The sequence below is a fragment of the Adiantum capillus-veneris genome, chromosome 7, assembly GCF_014529385.1.
Source record: "Adiantum capillus-veneris isolate H3 chromosome 7, ASM1452938v2, whole genome shotgun sequence".
NCBI lineage: Eukaryota > Viridiplantae > Streptophyta > Polypodiopsida > Polypodiales > Pteridaceae > Adiantum > Adiantum capillus-veneris.
In genome coordinates, this window is record NC_140937.1 from 18,373,782 (window position 1) to 18,393,138 (window position 19,357).

At 41.7% G+C, this 19,357-nt stretch overlaps 1 pseudogene; it reads right to left on the reverse strand.

Moving 5' to 3' along the window:
* LOC147453508 (uncharacterized) overlaps nucleotides 1-19,357 on the reverse strand; it is a 53,077-nt pseudogene that overhangs the window by 28,105 nt on the left and 5,615 nt on the right.

The following is a 19,357-nucleotide window of genomic DNA, read 5'->3' on the forward strand; positions in this document are numbered from 1 at the left end:
TCCTAGAAGACTATTGGGCAGTCTCCCAAGGGGTCCAATGAGCATTCAGGAGCCTCATGGCTTGCCTGATTCCTATTGGCCAGGAGGCAAAGGGGTCCAATGAGAGTTTAGTTTAATTATTTAATTACCTAAAGCTCTCACAAAAGGGGAAAGGGGGACACATGTCAGAAGGCTATCACTTATGCTGCTTAATTGTAATTGGCTTGACTTGGGGAGGGCCAATGAGGCTTCAACAAGAGCAATTAGCAAGAGGGCTCGCCCAAGAGAGAGAGGGGGCTGATTTTTGGCAAGGCATTATCACACACACACACTCACACAAGCTCATGTGTGAAGAAAGAGAAGACTATCTCTTCCCAAGCTTTAATGGAGAACTCATCACCTTCTCCAAGCTTGTGAGATAGAAGCCTACATCAACACTCTCTTGGCATGTGGATGCAAATCCAACCAAGAGCCAAGATTCAATGCATGCTCATCTCCTCTACCAAGCTAATTACTAAGCTAAGCTATGCTACATATGAGTGATTATGTGAGGAGATGTACATCTTTCTCGTAAGATACTCCTTCTTCCTCTCAATCTACTCTCATACCCTGCTAGCTCTCACCATCTTCGAAGGTGTGTGAGGTCTTGGGTCTGAGAACGGGGATAATTCAAGTTGTGTTTGTTAAGTGTTTTGCTTAGTGCATGAAGTTTCCATCTTCATTACACTAGCTAGTCTTGAAGGAACACAAAGAATTGTATTGTACAATGTCTCTCTTGATGGAAGAAACCATAATACAAAGCCTTTTGGAGGGGGGACCGGCTCCATGAAAATCCGGTCCTCAACTGTTGTCAATAGCTTAATTTCTCTCTCTTTTGAAAGTATTGTTGATGCTATCTAACTAGGTGTTATGCTTTTTGTTGCTCTCTCCACCCAAGCACTCTTGTAATTCTCATTAGGAATCTATTCTAATGAAATGCCCACTATGTTCATGCTAATTTCCGCTACACATAAGTTATTAGGCCATCAAATGTTACACATGATGTTGTCATACTCTGATAGAGTCCGGCTACATGGCACACATAATAGCATAGACAGACCATCGGGCTATTATTGCACATAGTTATGCTATATAGCACTCATACTGCAAGAAATACTATGACATAATAGCATAGATAGGGACATTGGCCTCTTATTACACACACTAACGCTATATGGCACGCATAGTGCTCTCAATATGTAATATATCTCTTTCACATACTACACATCATATCATAGACAAGAACATTGTGCTATTCTTAAACACACGTTTACTGTATAGCACACATGTTGCTATCTTACTACAATAGAGTCCTTTTACATGGCACACTTATAGCATAGTCAGGGACATTGGGCTACACTTGTGAAATATAGCACACATAATAGCCTAGGTAGAGACAATGGACTATCTTGACACATTACTTGGCTACATATCACATATAGTAGCATGTACACAACTCCATAGCACCCAATGGGTAGCTATTCATAAGAGTGATATGTTTCACTTGAGAGTTATTCATTGTAAGAATGAGACATGTTTACCTGAGATTCATCAAGTAAGTGTATGGGATGCTCTTGATAATTTTTTCTTCCCAATCGTTTCCGGCAAATATCTTTCTTGTTTGGAGACACCCTACTGTGCTCTATCCATAATGTAATAATTGTCTGCTTCAATTCCTCCGATAAGGACCCATCATTTCCAGACTTCCTTTTGCATAAGTCAAACCTCAGCGTACTTGATATAGGATCGCTGTCAAGTCTACTCAAAGCTGAATATAAATTCCTTGGATGCACATTTAATAGATTTTCCACTTTATGTAGAGTAACACCTCTACCTTGGCTCCCATTATCATGCAGTAATCCATTCACTAGCATGCTGAATGTGCTTCGTTTTAAAAACATCTCGTCAGCTGATTTTGGAATCTTTAATTCTTGTAAGGAGACCTTGAGTGCAGAAATAAGGCCATTGCAGGAAGATACAAATCTTCACAGAATGGCAAGATTCTATCATCATTGAAAACACCTTGAAGAATTGCATTCTTATCTTCTTTCCCGTAACTATGCAACTGTCTCACAATGTGTTGAACAGTATGTTGCTTATTGTCTTCCTTTGTGTGTACATCGACATCCTCCCTATGACAATCTTCCCTATGACAATCTTCCGCTCCAATGTTGACGCTTGGTTGTACTTTCTTTCTTGCACGACATCGCTTTCTATACTCACGTTTAGCCTGTGCTTCATACTTCCTCACTGCAATAATTTCATCCTCATTTAGACAAGCCTTTCTCTTGGAGTGCACCTGCGTATTAACTATATCTATTCCATGTGCCTCATCATAAAATCCTTCGTCCACCATCCTGGAACAGTCTGCAGTAGTTTGAAATGAATGAAGTCGTACAAAACTTCCTGATTGTAATAGTGAACTGAAATCCATTTGTGTTGCATTGTTGAGTTCAAGAAGCTCCATTGCTGCTTGTGAGGAGGTATGAGCTGGAACCAAAGCGAGAGGAAAAGAGTCTCCATCATCCATATTCTGAACACGAGAGTAGGAGAGATAAAGAGAGAGATGGAGATGGGCATTGGAGGCCATCTGAGAGAGAGAGAGAGAGAGAGAGAGAGAGAGAGAGAGAGAGAGAGAGAGAGAGAGAGAGAGAGAGAGGTCCATGCGTGCTAACCGCTCCATGTCTTTCAATCCGAGTAGTGGAGTCGTGAAGTCATTTACTTTACCTATATTCTTTTACCAATATTCTTTTAAGAGAGAGAGAGAGAGGGAGAGGTTCACGCGTGCTAACGCTCCATGTCTTTCAATCCGAGTAGTGGAGTCGTGAAGTCATTTATCTTATCTATATTCTTTTACCAATATTCTTATAAAAATTATTGACTTAAAAGCCCAGCTATGTTGCCATCCATAGCATCATACTTGATGTCCATGGACACCAAGTATTTAGACACCATTCTATGCTTTCACCCCACAAGATTGAAAAACTACACAATTTTGGGATATAAAATCTTGTATGTACCATAATTGTTTAGCACATAACCCTCAATTGCAAATCTATGAGTGATGTCAGAGAGGCCTATTATATGCAAAAAAGGCACATTAAGTTCTTCAGTAGGAGGTTCTTGTTGTGAAAAAGGGTTGACTTTCACTTCATCGTCTTCAATATCAATTAAAACATCTAGAAAACAATATATAAGAACATGACAATCTATTCACATCAAAAGATAGAGGTAGATAGTTAATGTTTTTGGTTTCATAAATACCGTGCCTCTCAATCTTAACAATAGCCATCTTTGCTTTTTGCGCTTTGGAGCATCCAACTTGAGCACCTATTATAAAAGATGGGGAGTTATAAACTTGCGAGCTTGTGATTTCGAGCCTTACAATTCCTAGTTAGAGCTTTTGCATATTTCATCATATATAATGAGCTTTTCATCACTTAGTGTAAGGTATTAAAAAAACACTAACCACAAAATATGGATATAATACCCAACATTAATGGTTCAAGATAGAACCGTTGTTGCTAATAAGGCCACAAATACAAAGAGTCCTTCAATACATTTATTAAAATTATTTTAATTAGTAATAAGAATAAAACATGCTTTATAAATGTGATCCGAAAATTAGTAGAGACAACTAAAATGCCAAAACACTTTGTAGTGAAATAAACCACCACTAAACCATGTGCCCAACACATGGACCTGCCAATGTGGACACAGTACCTTAATTTAATACTTCATTTCTCTCAGACAAATAGAGCTCAAAAAAATCTTTCTTGTTAAAATTTCACCGGATATCATAATGGGTTTCACAAAAAAGTTACAACAAATTAGAATTTACAATGCAGTTTGGTAATTAGTAGGGGAATCCAAGTTGCCAAAATACTTTTTGATGGGATAACTTTGAGCATCTGTTTGAGATCGCATAGCTATTCACTATCTTGAAACTGGAGTTAGAAGACGAGGTTGAGCAAGTATGAAGGCTAAATCTTGCTTAGAGAGCAGTGGTTGATGCATTGCCATGTGTTGATTGCGCTCCAAACCCAGGACATATATATAAACATAGTAAATATGCTTACATGCTAGAAATGCCTTCTTATCTTTCTCCCTCTTTTGAAAATCTAAACAAGTGCATGTAGGATCTTCTCGTATATGGACATCATAGCATTCACTAGTAAGAAGACGAAAAACCACATGATTGTGTGCTACCATTTCTTTTTCCTCTATCAATGTTGCACTTAGACTCTCAGCTGCAGCCAACCGCTTTTCAGCTTCTTTTGAGATTCCATGCCTCCATTTTTTACTCCTCTTACATGATGGAGAAGTGGTTATACATTCACCCTCTCTTGGCACTATTACACACCGTAGTTGAAAACCTGCCTTTGAAAGGCCTGCATACTCCTCCTTTGAAATCATGGTACCAAGTTGAATTGGCCATGTTGTAGGTGTATCTGGCTTGTGTTTGACTTGTTTGTCAACATTCCAAGTGTGTTCAACATTGTGGTTACAAAACAACATCCATTGAGCAAATGTTTTTCCATCGTATGTGCGCTTTGACCAAAATGATGGTGCGACCAACCCAGGACTTCGACTCTCAATTACATTCATACATTTTTTTCCTTTTTCTCTTCCAAAGCATTTTCTACGACAATGAATTGGCATGCGCCTAAGGGCCCACATTGATCTGTGTATATCCTCTTCCAAAATTTGAGCTGCACTGTCCACACCACCACCATGACCATCTTTATTACCAATGCTATGATATTTTGTACTTTCATTGTAAGTTGGTCCTTCTTCTTCGACAAAAGTTTCCTGCAATCTAGCTGACTTATCCACAGTCACATTGTTCATATTTGTGAAGTTAATTTTTCATGGTCGTCCGCGTTGGCAGCGATCTCGTGACTCCATGATATACCCTAGTCTGTGTGAGCTATTGCCAAGGTTTGACCTCTTCTTTCTTTGCACCGATTCTTTGTCGCCATGTAAAATTGGATCTTGGAAGTTAGTTTCATTATCATTCATCCCATGCAGCACACGAGTCACCGTAGCCGGGGTTGGAGTCAACCTTGATTGTGCTCTATTCAAGAGATAGTGTATGTCTCGTCCAGTACCTATGTATCGTCCAGTCAAGTATCCCAACTGCTTTGCACATTGAAGATAGGAGTTGATGACATCTGTAACACAAGCATCATACAATGTGATGTTTTTTTTCCTCCCTCTCCAGAAAGCCAACTTGCATGTATACTCTCTTGTGCGCTCCTTGTCGCACTGTCGAAGCAAGGGACTTGCCAATACACCGTATGCGAGCCACAAACGGCTCCAAGCACACAACAAGCCTAAACTAGCAAGCTCAAGAAAACAAAGGGTGTGTCACTCACCGCTCTACGCTCGCCTTCGTGGTGGATTCCTCGCCGCGATGAAGAAGAAGCTGCAGTCGTGCCGCGCTCAACCGCTTCGCCGCCGTCGTGCCTTTGTAATGCTCAATCGCACACACACTCTCCCTCTCTCTCTCTCTCACACACACACACACAAGGAGGTGAAGAAGAAGAAGATGGAGATGGAGCAAGAGCACTCTTCAATTGCACAAATGAGAGAATGAGTAAAAATTAGGTTTAGTTGGCTTTTATAGGAGCTCACCCCATTCACACTTGGGCGCCCATGCTTAACCAACTAATCCCTTGAATGTCCAAGTTAAAGTGCGCCTCTCATTGGCGATCACTCTACCTTTCCCTATTGGACCGACAAGCCCGGTACCTGACTCTAAATAATACAACGTTTATAGATCATAGGGTGTCCGTGTGCCGTGAGGGTTAACATGCCCCCCTTCCTGATGTAGATTCCGTCCTCGGAAGCTATTGAGTTGAAGCTGGGTCGTCGAGGTGGAAGAGCATTTGAGATGAATGTCCTTAGCCTTCTTCATTCACTGCAAAATCAAACAACATTGGCACAGTAATTGCATTCTCTTAAAAAGCATATGCAGTTTTAGGTAGACACATTGATTGGTAAAAGAATTTCAAACAATTTGTTAGCAATGAACATTAAATTGCAATGTAATCAAATGCATAAACAGATGTAAAGGCAAAAAATTAAACAAGTCTGGGGTCGCTAATTTGACGGTCGAAAAGCACTAGAGATCAAATATTAATACCATGGGTAAGCTTCTTAATTTTCTGTGGTCAATTAAGTTGTTTAATCGCGAGAGCCAAGTATTCATGTTCGAGGGCTGACTAGAGGCTATACCTAGAAAACCTTGTAGTTAAGCTACCATAAAAGGAATTTCTCATGAAATCATCACCTGACTGATTACTTTTTCTTTGACCCCCCAAGGTCTTTTCACAGTGATTCAATTATGATGTGTGTGCTTATTTTGTATGCCTTGGGTTTTTTGCTTTTCAAGGAAAAGCGCCCACACTGGGAACCTCTAGGGCTCTAGTACCATAGGCGATACATGTGAGTGAAGTACCAAATCAAGCTGAGATTTCTCTTCCAGCTTAAAATTTTACATTGTGGCACTTTGATTTTTTGTTTGTTCATTTTCATCATTTTAATTTTGTAACTTTGGGAGGTCATATAACACTGATACACTCCCCAGGCTCATCACATTAGTAAACTCCCTTTATAATACTTAAGCTAAAGGTCGATAGGGTTAAGCCCACTAGAAAGCCCTAGTACATTTCATACAATGCTGCCTAAATCGGATTAAGAACCTAAGTAACCATTGTTTATTAGGAAGGCATTCCCCATGGTATTAAGAGAAGATCTCTAACACCTAGCTTGGTCAAACTAGCTTAGTCGGACTGCTTGATTTTTACACCTAAACAAGTGATTATGACAAAACATTACATTGAATTAAATGTTCGATACCAAGCAAATGCACTGAATATTATGCTACCAATCACAATCAAAGCGGACAATCATAGATGCACAAAAGATAAGGGCAATGCTAATGGACAAGAAACACCTGTTTGTGTTGATGGTCGCGCTTGATTTGAAGGTTCCATGAAGGTCCAAATCCTATCAATAGCAACACGCTCCTGTACACACTAGGAAACAAAAAGAATACCTCCAGGAGGCACATCAGTGGGAAAAGAGAACTTTTCTAATCACTCAACTCTAAAACAGAAACACTCCTATCGTACTAATCTTACCTACCCTCCATCACTCAAGTGATGAGGATCAAAGGTGTTTTATGGCATAGGTTTCCGTTTCACTGTACCAGATGTGACATGTGTAGGTCTGAGTCAATGTTTTGACTTTAATGTGCATACTCGTTTGCTAATTGCTCTTGCTCTTTTTTTTTAAAATTGTTTTGTGAGTATAAAGCTTTATATGTACATTCCCTAAGATTGGAATTGAGAGGTCAGGGAAAAAGGTTGAGAGGGAAACAAATGAATGATGACTGTCAGCAAACACTCCCCCCTTCCTTGGGTAGATCATACCGTTTGAAATGAGCTTGTCACCCTTTGAAACCAATTATTCCAATTGGTAATAGGTGAGGATTTTTGCCAGTAGTTTGTTATTACCCTAGGTGCCTCGTCAAGTTGCAAGGGTGGTAAGGTACTCTCCCAGGATCGAACTTGAAGTGGTTCATTAGGTGATTCTTGAACACTGGGAGGGGTGGATTCTTTTGTAGCTTCATGGAGGTCCACTACTATAGATGGAGGCTGTGTAGAAGCTTTTACCTCTATGGATGTCTTACATGAGGAGCTAGAATCTTCATGGGACTCCCCCCTTCCTGAGCTAGGTGGAACAAATCGTTCTTTCTTTGGTACCCAAACTAGCTCGGGAGCGGGTGTGTAGCATTCTGTGATTTTTTTCTTTCCATGATCATTGATTCGTTTTGGAGCTACGGGATTGGGCTCACTTGGGTCAGGTGATAGGTAAGAGCACAATCTACGTTTTGGCACCCAGATTTGATCATTTCCTTGATAGTAGCCTTGGGCTTCCAATAGTCGTTTAGGAATCCAACGCAGCGTTTCTTTACATTTCTTGGAGTGAGTGGTACGGTTCTTACTAGGTTTCCGTTTTTTTGCACTAGCTATGGTCACTAAAGAAGCTTTAGGGACCCACTTGTATGTTTTCTCTGTTACATTAGGATGAGTCTTGTCGGAAGCGATATGCATTGCTTGTAGCATATTTAAGGGTATAGGCATTTCATCCCCCTCAGGTGTTATCCAGGTCGTCCCCCTATTTCCCCAAGTGTCTATGGTTGATGCTAGGTGGACCCAATCTACGTTGTCTGATTCTGTCATACCCGGTAACACATCCATGTAAGGAGAATCTTGGCCAATGTCTGTATCCTTCTTACAAGTGTAACAATATTGTAGTGGGGCCGAGTGAACTGTGGTGTCAGAGCGATGATCAATAATGGTTTTACTCCCTAAGGGGTGTACCTTACCAGTCACCAAATCCACTCTAAGGACAGAGTCTTGGAATTGCAAATAGACATGATTTTTAGACCAATCGTGAACCATTTGTGCTTCCCTCATGAATGGTCGTCCTAAAATCATTTCATATGACATAAGGTGTTTAGAGAAATCCATTACAATGAACGTATGTCGCACCTTGTATCCTAGAACTTTGATCTTAAGATCCTTGAGCATCCCCATAGGTTTGGCTATGGTACCATTTGCCATCTTTACCACAATGTTAGTAACACTGAGGCGGGGTTTTCCCATGGATTCCCAACAATCTTTTGTAACGATGCTAACTCCCGCACCACCATCAAGAATTCCCTTTATAGTTAATCCCTTGGTAGTGATGGGTAGGGTCGCATTAGACTCGTCGCCTTCAAAATACTGCCCTAATTCGTTAATGGGTACCTCAATCACAGACTCGTGTCCATCTAAGTCAAGTGATTGCACATGATTTTCCTCATCAATCATAATCGAGTCAGGCCTATTTGGTTGCGCAAACTGCGGTAATCCCGTTCGTAGCTCTCCGTTAAGGAATGCTCGAAGTGCAAGGAATAACTCAGGATCTCCATACAGCTTTGCTATGATCGTGGTTCGGACCTCAGAAGACATGAAGTCCACTAGTTTGGCAACATTCATTGGCGTTTTGCAGGGTGTAGGTCCTTGACTAGGAACTGGTGAGGATGGAATCTCATATTCCTCAATGGGATCAGGTATTCCTTCGTGAAACATCCTTTCCAACAAGAAAGGTGTATGCTCACTTTCTGATGTCCTGTCCTCACTCCCTTCTTGGATGATACTAGATATGGCTAACGGTCTATGGTTCATGTGGGGTGGATGAACTTGCGTGGGAAACACTATGTCATGAATTTTGACCTGCATGGGTTCTAGTTCTAGTTTCCTTTGAGTCTCCTCCACTAAACCTCTTAGATGTTTCACCTGCTTAATCTCGTCTACTGGGTTTGGGTACGTCCCAATCTTCTTTTTACGATTCTTCCCTTTTTGCCCCTGCGATTTATCTTGGGGGTCTTGGATTGGATTTGGAAACACTTGTGGAGTTTTCAGAGGCTCTTTATGATTGTCTCTTATTCGGTTTTCATTTGGTTCCATGTTACGGTTTTCTTTGTCGGTCTTTCCCTTTGTGGTATTGGTTCTAGTCTCCATTGTCTCGACTGAATCTGAATCATCCTCGAGGTCATTCATATACACGGGGTCATCTCCTGTTCCTATGTTTGTTTTGGAACTTGGCTTTGAATTTTCCGTATTCTGCGACTTCTTCCTTCGTGTCTTCTTTTTCTTTGCTTGGATAACTGACGCGGTATCTCTCTCTTCGAGGATATGTCCTGGCCCTTGAAGCATGGACCGTGTAATCGCATAAGCGGGTGCGACGGGTGGCATTGGTGATGTCACACTAGCAATTTCGACCAAATTCAGGGGTGTGATTTTAGGTGCATTTGGGTTATAGGGGCATTGGGCAATCAAGTGATCTATGCCACAACGATTACATGTGAGTATTGGCATTGCAGACGTGCTCCCTTGATTCACTTGCATCTGTGCAGCATTCTTTTGCAGCCTAATAGGGCACTCCGCTACTCGATGTGGTCCACCACACTCGTAGCATTGAAGAGGTGGCCTCCTAGCCTGGGTGTTGATATTTTGACCTCTGGATGCGAGAGCAGCAGCTTGATAAACCGGCTTGACTTGTCCCCAACAATCTTCCATGTAGTATATAGGACTCTCTTCCAATGTATCAAGTCCATAGGCAATACTAGTGTCTATTTCCTCCTCACAACCATCTGCATAAGCATTAGATGGCTCGCAACCCACTTGGTTCATAGGGGCGACTCTTGGATGCGGGTGCTGCGGTCCTAGCACAGGAGGTGGTAGCGGTGTAGCTTGTACAACATTTTGAGATCTAGGGACCATGTGTTGCGGTAGTTGCTCAACAGGTGGAGTAGGCATCAATACAGGAGCTCGAGGCGCATCCGTCCAGGCTACAGGTGGTCTATTTGCCATCATACGTTTGATCATTAAACAATCCTTAGCTTGGTGACCATACCTACCACATGCGTTGCAAGTTCCATTAAATTTTACTCTAAACGTAGGGCACTCACTAGTGCTATGTGGACCTAAGCAAATGGAACACCATTGTTGCTCCCTTCTTGGATACATGTGACTATTTTGAGGGGGTCGATTATCCTTAAGAGACTCTTGGATTGCCTTGGTGAGGTCTGTCAAGAATGTCTCAAATACCTTTGGCTCATTGGCAATGGGCTTTGCAGTCATGGGTTCATACTCAATGGCTTGTGAGCTAGTGGATCTCGTGTCAGTAGACACCCTCATGCCTGCTATCATCAAGTTGTCCTCTAATTGGATTGCGTTGGCAGTGACATCTTCCCAGGTTGTGATACCTCTAATCACTAGTCCATTATAGATTCCTTCATTCCTCAACCCTCGAATGAATCGATCAAGCAGTTGGTTATTGTTGAAGCGCTCATTTACAGGGCAACGAGAGTTTAAGTGCTTTAGACGACTAATGAAGTCCCTTACTGACTCTCCTTCCTTACGTTCGGCCTTCTGTAGCTGAGATGCTACACCCCAAAGCACACCTTCTCGTATGTACTCCTTTAGAAACAACCTTCGAAGGGTAGGGTAGATTGTTTTCTCGTCCACCCTTAGGGTCCTATACCAATCTCCAGCCTTCCCACTTAATGTCAAGCTTAAGGCATTGCACTTATGTAGTTCGTTGCGTTCCCCTAAGGAATCACATACTTGTTCAAACACTTCAATGTGTTTCCTAGCATCTTCGTCCCCATTGAATTTTTGCGTGAGTTTGGCAATTTGTACTGCCTTACTTCTAGGCTCTCTATCAGATGCATGACGCATATTTTCCGCGATAGATCGACCTATGGTTTGAGCAAACGCTGCCAAGTCACCTATGTGAGGAGGTAGGGCCGGTGGAGGTACTCTTGGAATCATATGTGGGAGAGGAACGGGTACCGGTCTTGGCATATGTGTGGATGATGCAGGATATGGAACATAACCGGGCATAGGTCCACTCGGATAAGAGCTAGGGAGCGGCACTCGAGGAGCATAAGCAAGTGGTACAATTGGAGGTGTGGGGGCCATGTGTGCATAAGGGGCTAGAGGCACATATGGTCGAGGCCCCATATTAGGTACTACGACACTAGGTAGTGGCACTGCGCTAACCGTAGATGTCATCGGTACATTCTCTGTAAGGCTTATCCCTGGAGTGAGCACTGTGTTTTCCTTGATAGAGGGTTGAGCCAAGTTAGGGAAGCTAAAGTTTTCGCTCGGAGGCTCAGATTGCATAGAGACCCCAGGTGAAATGACGTAAGATGGGTCCATGGGGCTCATTAGAGGAGTCTCCATTTGAGATAGAGTAGGCTGTTGAGCCTTGCTCGTATCCAGAAATCTCATGGGGCCAGTTGAGAGTATATTTACCCCTCGGTTTTGCCTTTTTGATTGAATAATGCCATGGATAACATTACAGATCATTTTCTGTTGATCTTCGATGCTCGTGGCACTAGAGGTGGATTGTACAATCTCTATCCATCCTACATGGTAGGCGTGGCCAGAGTGTAGATCCGTCAACACCTCAGTGTGGAGGTCGTATGTCCAATGATCATTAATGAACAATCCTTCTAGAGTCGACGTGTTAACGGTTTCTTGTGAGGTAGAAGCAATGTTGCTCCCCGTGGTTTTACTTGTCACCAACGGTACTCTAGAGGGAACTTCTGAAGGAGGCAGCTCAACAGGGCCTTCTTGGTAAGAAGTTGGTAGGATATCCACATGGACACTCTTTGGGGGTGTGGGGTCCACGTGCGATGTGAAAGGAGATTCCACTTCCCCACCCCCTTCGTGTGCTTCATTTGCATCAGGTTCCGAGCGAGTAGCTCTACCTAATGTTTCCATGAAACGGCTAAACATACTAGTACTAGGCTGTGGAGCTTCGGGAGGTGCATGTCCTTCTCTCTCAGTGTTTTGGGTAGGGTATGCTTCCATGATTTTTGAGTCGGAGGAGGAATCACTAGCGGCTATTTTAGGGTCTTGGGTGGTGCTACCTTGTGTCCCCGCTGAGGGTCTAGAGCTTATCGTGGATGGGTAATGGGTGTCCGTATGAACAGAGGCACCCTCAATATGCTCGTGTTCTAGCACCCGCCCAGAGCGTAAGTGCATGTGCTTTTGATACCCTAAGGTGTCAAAAAGCTGCTCTAGGAGGCCTTGTGACTAGTTTTTAGCGTGTTTTTTGTTTGTTTTTTTTGCTAGATTTTTTAGAGCGTGTCGTGGAATGGGCCGTGTGATAGCTCGAAACGAGCGTATCGGTCAGAGGGTCGTGCCGTGCTTTACAGCCCTCCGTTTGGTCACTCTATGCCCTCGGAATCCCTAAAACTGTCAATTTCGAGTAGGGAACTAGGCCCAAACTAGAAAGTCTAAGGGTGCAAGTGGGAAGAGAAAGGAGGAGAGTGGAGGACTTGTCCCACATGCTCTCATTCTCTCTTGAGGGAGTAGGGTATATATATAAGAGTGAGTCTAGTATATATCATAAGACTGAGGACTGAGGCCTGGGCCTGGGCTTGGGCTTGGGCTTGGGCTTGGGCTTGGGAAAATGATCCCGATCTACCTTTTATACAAACCAACCCGTCCGTTTTAAGAGTCACGTTTTTTATTTTCGAAAAATATCGCCGCCCGCTCGCTCGCGTTTTTAATTTCCGATTTTTTTCCTTTTAAATATTTTTTTTTCAAAAAAAAAATTTTTCCTCAAAAAACTTTTTTTTTTTTTTCTTGTTGATGCAGAAAATACAGAAATTGAAAAAAATGCAGAAAAACGCAGAAAATGCAGAAATTGCAGAAATTGCAGAAAAAACGCAGAAATTGCAGAAAATGCAGAAATTGAAAACGCCGAACTTGAAAATGCAGAAATTGCAGAAATTGAAAAAACGCAGACAATAGCAGAAATTGAAACTTGACAGCAATTGCAGAAAACGCAAAAAACAGAAATCTTCCACACACTCCTTCCTTGCCTTTCCTATGATAGAAATTGCACCACAAGGAAGCGTAAAGTGCTAACCGAGCTTAGTGTAGGGCATATCCCCGGCAACGGCGCCAAAAATGTGCGCTCCTTGTCGCACTGTCGAAGCAAGGGACTTGCCAATACACCGTATGCGAGCCACAAACGGCTCCAAGCACACAACAAGCCTAAACTAGCAAGCTCAAGAAAACAAAGGGTGTGTCACTCACCGCTCTACGCTCGCCTTCGTGGTGGATTCCTCGCCGCGATGAAGAAGAAGCTGCAGTCGTGCCGCGCTCAACCGCTTCGCCGCCGTCGTGCCTTTGTAATGCTCGATCGCACACACACTCTCCCTCTCTCTCTCTCTCTCTCACACACACACACAAGGAGGTGAAGAAGAAGAAGATGGAGATGGAGCAAGAGCACTCTTCAATTGCACAAATGAGAGAATGAGTAAAAATTAGGTTTAGTTGGCTTTTATAGGAGCTCACCCCATTCACACTTGGGCGCCCATGCTTAACCAACTAATCCCTTGAATGTCCAAGTTAAAGTGCGCCTCTCATTGGCGATCACTCTACCTTTCCCTATTGGACCGACAAGCCCGGTACCTGACTCTAAATAATACAACGTTTATAGATCATAGGGTGTCCGTGTGCCGTGAGGGTTAACATCTCTCATAAGTTTGTAGTAGGGATATCAACACGACCCCATGGGCTCAAGTCATCCTGAAAGATTAGAAACATTAGTTCACAACATTAGCTCACAATATTTACTACATAATTGTGAGATTTATACAAAAAAAAAAACTCACATTTATGGCAATGCCCCCCCAATGTGATATTCTATCTTCCCACCAAGAGAACCAATTTTTCAAAGGCACCGAATTCTCTATTGGAACACCATTCTCATACCACCATCTCTTTATTGACCTAGCTTGCATTTGTGCTTCCAAGAAGTGTTACTTGTTCGCCATTTTCCACACAAAGAAATATGCTCCATTTTTTTTTTCATTTGGAATGAGTGCTCTTGTTTTCTTTTGGAGACTTTGCTCCCAATGGAACAAGCATGATCTTTCACGACCTTCCATTACATTGTCTGCTCCTCCATTGTAGACTGCTCGAATAGCATTCCAATTGGCACCTGCCTCATCTGCCATAAACCCAGTGAAATTTGCAATTGAATATCCATTCTCAACCATAACAGAATTGAGACTTTTCCAAAATAATATTTGTGACTCTGTATCTTCCTCCTTGGTCTCACATATTGCAATAACCATCAAGCTCTTCATGCTGAGGCAAAAAGTATGCATGGTAAGACATATTAGTCAATGATTAAATTATCACTTTTATATACATCTAGAAATTTATCACCTTGGGTCATAAACTGAGCATGACATGGTTGACCATCCTTCAACACGATGCGTATAGTCAAAATGGACCCAAGCATTATGTAGATCTCCATGACCAGAACGATCCATGCGTCTTATTAAATCAACTCCTGAACTAGGACCTTTGGTGGACATCTTAAAAACAAAACATTTATCATGAAGTCCTCCTTGGCCAGGAAAACGACTCCCATGAAAAAATGGGAACAAGCATTTTTTCTTCAGTAAGAGAATATTGTCAAATCCATCTCCCACTACAACTGACCCTTGTTGTTTTTCTGAAGCAATGATACTCTTTAATCTGTTATGCATTAGAAAAAATAATTTTAAGTACTATACTGATAAATATTAACAAAAATAATGTTTCCTTACCTTTGGTTTTGCACAAGTGGCATCATCTCTTCTAGAAAGTTTTTAAGTTCTGCATCTCCCATAGAATGTCCCTTGTCAAGAATGAGTGAATCCATCAGAACTTGACAAGCCACAAGCATTTGAATTTTTCGAGGACCACTAGACCTATCAATCTTCAACACTGTTTGGACTAATCCTCGTATTTTTTCTATGGCAGCACGAGATGTACCTTTCTGCACATCATGCTCATGGTGGCCTACATGCACTACCAATCTTGACATGTTTCAATCCCTTGGCAGAACATAGTAAATTATGCATGGACATATAGCTTGACAAGTGACAACCTTGTCGCAATAATGACATGTAATCGTTGTCTTGTCTTGCTGAGCACGGTAACCTTTTCCTATTGGTTTATCTAAATATCCATGAAAATATGCATTATTGAATTCTTTATTGTTTAAATAGTACTGAAAAACATTTCTATGACATTCCAAGGAGCCCAAACAATAACTCATCTGAACTGGACACGCAATGGACATGTTGGTTGTTTGGGGGCGCGTCCATGTATGTCCATCAAATTTCTGCTCCATGCCACTCATTGACTTACATTTGCCAAAAGTTGATGGAAGTTCAAACACAAGATTCCCGTTGTATTCTCTAGGTAGTTCTTCCACTTTCACAGGCCCATGAGATTGTTTCATTAGGTCTTTCAATTGGTGAGATGTTGAAAAGGATAATATCCAGTCCACCACACTCTTAACCTTTTTTGACAGTTTCTCATCACCGCTGCTGCTATCGAGGACAATATAATTCTCCTGCTGTTTTTGCAAATTTGTGTGCAAATATCCTTGGGTTGGTATCTTGATAGCTTCAACATAGAAAGCGCTTGCATTCAGTAAGTTTGTATCCTCTGAGTCTTCCACATCATTGGTTTCCTTCTCTGTATGCATCATAGCATATCTTTTTGATAAAGAGGCATCAAGAATGAAATGCTGATGGCCATCCATATCAAAGTGAGATGGTGTTTCAACAAGGGTGACTTCAGATCCAAACTGTATTAGTGCATTCAATGTTTGAAATTTTCTGTGAGGTGGTAGTAGACTTTGCAAGAAATATGCACTAAGGAGGAGCTTTCCATCTCTAAGTTGAACCTCTCGTTCAAGTTCTTGATCACCTATTGTCCAGGTGATGATGGATGCTCTTTCATCCATGCTAACAAGGTGGAGAAGACAGAGAGAAATAAGCAGTTAGTAAAGAGGTCAATATCTAGAGACGGACGTGGACAAATGGTTTTTAAGTAAGTTTTTATGCAAGTGGCATAATTGTTCATTATTATGTTTTTTTATTTGTTAAAAAAAAAAGTGGGCCGAAAAAACCCACAGTCGAGATTGTCAAGCAGTGGTTATAGAGCTCGCCTCCTTATGAGTGGTGTATAAAGAAACCACAATGTTCGATAATATTTGGCACAAATCTCAAGTTTTTTAGTTAATGAGTTCATCTTCTTATGAGTAGGTCAAAAGACAGTGTATTTTAAGCGTGTGAAATTGTAAAAATACCCCTTGGATTTTGAACACTGAAATTTTTAGATTTTAAAATGTCGTTAATCATCGAAAAATTTACACAATATTTTAGTGTGATCACCGACAAAAGCTTCAAATTTTGACCTGAAAGCCGGGAGAATATCAAGTTTGCCCTTATTTTCACAGATTAGGTGCAATGTTCGGAAAAAGTGTGCCTTATCAAAGTAGCCAGTTGAGGGGAGTGCAAGAAGGAGAAAATTTCGCTTAAAATACATGGAAAATAGTGTAATTTTGCAAAAACACTGGCTAGTAATGTAAAATTTCCGGTTCAGATTTGTCTTGGAGGGATTTTTATATGTTTGTGAAAATGAAAATTTTTAGATTTTAAAATGTCGTTAATCATAGAAAAATTTACACAATATTTTAGTGTGATCACCGGTTCAGATTTGTCTTGGAGGGATTTTTGTATGTTTGTGAAAACCGAAAATTTTAGATTTTAAAATGTCGTTAATCATCAAAAAATTTACACAATATTTTAGTGTGATCACCGACAAAAGCTTCAAATTTTGACCTGAAAGCCAGGAGAATATCAAGTTTGCCCTTATTTTTCACTGATTAGGTGCAATGTTCGGAAAAGTGTGCCTTATCAAAGTAGCCGGCTGAGGGGAGTGCAAGAAGGAGAAAATTTCGCTTAAAATACATGGAAAATAGTGTAATTTTACAAAAACACTGACTGGCTAGTGATGTGAAATTTCCTTGGTAGATTTGTCTTGGAGGGATTTTTGTATGTTTGTGAAAATGATTTTTTCCGAACACTGATTAGGTGTAATGTATTTTTCTAGCTCACATAATTGAAGTAATTTTTAATACAAAAGGGCAACTTTTGTGTGCTGTGCTTTTCTTGGAGCTCCTGCTTGGTGGTCTTGCTGCATCTCCTGCGTGAAGTGAAGCCGTGAAACAAGGTACGATCCCCTCCTCCTCCCCCGCACCCATGCTCCCACAACTCGATAACCGTTAGCGTGCGCGCTGACGGTTACCGAGTTGTGGGAGCATGGGTGCGGGGGAGGAGGAGGGGAAAAATAATATATTGTGAGCTACTCATGCGTGAGCTCCCCAATCGTAAGCACGTGCGCTAACGGTTGAGGAGCTTCACTTGGTTGACGCTTAATCCCTCCAGCGGCAGCATTTAACAGGCGCACCTTTTACCACATTTGACAGGCGGACCAGTGCGCAGTATTCAACATAGGCAGTATTCAACAAAGGCCACCATCGAACAGCAGACCTGCGAAGTTCAACACCGCGGACAGCGGACAACGTACCTGCAAACCTGCGAAGTGGAGGTATTTTGGCAATTATTTGGCTAAATTTTGAGTTATAGAAGGGCTTGGGATTCATGTTAAGAGCATATTGGTAGACATTTAATGCAATGAAAGTATACTGCTCAGTTTTATTTGCTCTTCTAAGTGCCGTAAACAGAGATTAGAGGCTGATAGTTAGCATCTTGTGAGTAACCTTGACAAAGAGGTCAAGGTCATGCTCAAAATTGGCATTTTTCAGCCTGCACACACATGACCAGTTCTGTGCTGTATTCTTATAGAACAACCCATCAAATACAGTCTCCACCTCCAAGATGCTCCCACATTTACTGTACATATCCACAAGGATACTACCCACAAAGGGATCACAGTGCACACCATGGAGTTTGGCATCAACATGTAATGCTCTCCCAACTTTGAGAGGAGTCTCTTTGACTACAAAGCCCTCAACAAATGCGGCCTGTTGCTTCTCTGCAAGTATGGAACATACTTGACATGCAACTACAAATGTTATGTTATTGGGCCTCACAGTTGGTTCCTCGTGCATCTTGCTTCTTCCTGCTCAACATTTGCAGAAAGCATGGCATTCCATGAGACAACATCCTGATGGTACATCTTACAAAAGACGCCGCTTCAGCAAGATCCCCGAACATAGCATACACGGTCACGAGGGCACTACTCACATAGACACTTGTGTGGCCACTCCTCAAGATATCATCATGTAATGCCCGGGCAATTTCCAACGACAACGTTCTTGAGGATATTCCATAATTGAAACTAGGCTCTTCTTGCTCCATAAGGGTGCAGCAAGCTTGGATCATGATTGAAAAGGTCCAATCACATGGAGCAATGCCATGTTCTAGCATTAGCTTAAATACGTGCCAAGCTGTTTGCCTTTAACTGTGCTCAACATTCACCGCCCTCAGAATTTGTCTTACTCAACATCCAAGGTGCGCGGTCTCATCCAGTCTATCATCCCAGCACAGTAGCACAAATGACGCAATCTACTTGCCTACAAGAGCTAGATTACGTGTGTGTGTGTGTGAGAGACAGTAGACATATTTGGACAGCGGACCAGTGTTCGATTTTTTTTTTCAAAATCTTGGCAAACTAGAAACAATAGAGGTACATTGACAAAAATTTGAAGGTTTTTACATCAAATTACACTAATTTTTTCAGCATTTTGTAGGTTTTCTCATCTTCAGATATAAACTTTAGAGGTAAATTTCAAAATTTGTAGGTGGGATTACACTAAACTTAGGTTTTTTATTAGCACTGCAACAGACAAATCCGAAGAGCGGGCAGCAAATTTGGAGATCGAC